This window comes from Protobothrops mucrosquamatus, unplaced genomic scaffold, assembly GCF_001527695.2.
Source record: "Protobothrops mucrosquamatus isolate PMUCROS unplaced genomic scaffold, P.Mucros_1.0 scaffold574, whole genome shotgun sequence".
Classification (NCBI taxonomy): Eukaryota; Metazoa; Chordata; class Lepidosauria; order Squamata; family Viperidae; genus Protobothrops; species Protobothrops mucrosquamatus.
Genome location: NW_015386876.1, coordinates 1 through 1,056, shown reverse-complemented (window position 1 = coordinate 1,056; position 1,056 = coordinate 1).

Below are 1,056 nucleotides of genomic sequence, written 5' to 3'. Positions count from 1 at the left end.
AGCCGTGAATCCAGGAGGACACCCAGATTGCGCACCCTATCCGAGGGGGCCAAAGTTTCGCCCCCTATAGTCAGCGATGGAACCAGCTGACTATGCCGAGGCGCCGGTAGCCACAGCCACTCGGTCTTGGAAGGGTTGAGCCTGAGTCTGTTCCTCCCCATCCAGACCCTCACGGCCTCCAGACACCGGGTCATCACGTAGGATGACCCTATGTAGGATGACCCTACGTAGGATGATCACGTAGGATGACCCTATGTAGGATGTTCCAGTAGTACGGAGAGCCCTCTTCCCATATTTCCTAGTCCAGATTATCTGACATCTGCTGAGAAGATTAGAAACAATCTGCCCTGTATGTAGTTAATACATAATCATTTATATCCATCTCCCTACAATGGTGGTGGTGTAATTTTGCAAGTGGTGTTATCTATAAATAGAAAATAAAATGAAGCATTTTTAAGCCTTGCAGGAATACACATGCTCTATGAAAAGAACTTGTACTGCTTCTTTGTTCACTTAGTTACGCTAATACCTAAAAACACAGACGGTGATTTTCTTGGCTTTGTTGAGAGGAAAATCAAAAGAAAGAATCGTATGGAATTACGGCACATTTTTGTGGAAACCCAGATGCTTAACATAAAGGTGGCTTCTTTGATACCTGTGTATTCCACTCAGGATTGAAAATGCCATTGAAGGATTACTGTAGCAGTGAATTATAATATGTACTTTTTTCATGGCTTTTCATAAACAGATTCAAGGAAGGGTAAAAAAAAATAGCAAAGCCCCCCATTTTATACGTTTGACTTAGAGCCGTTTGGTAGCTCCACGGCCTCAGCTGCAGGTTCCGTTGCACTTTCACCCCCCATTTTTCCTCACTGTGTACTTTGTGTTACTGAAAGTGATACTGCCATGGTTATATGTGTCCATCTTTTGGATGATAAAGCATTGTCCTTTTGTATAACCTTTTTTGGCCCTTTCAAATAGCACATTTTGTAAATCAGCATGCAATAACGTTTGAAAATGATTTTTGCTCTGAATGGAATGTAACACTATTGTCAG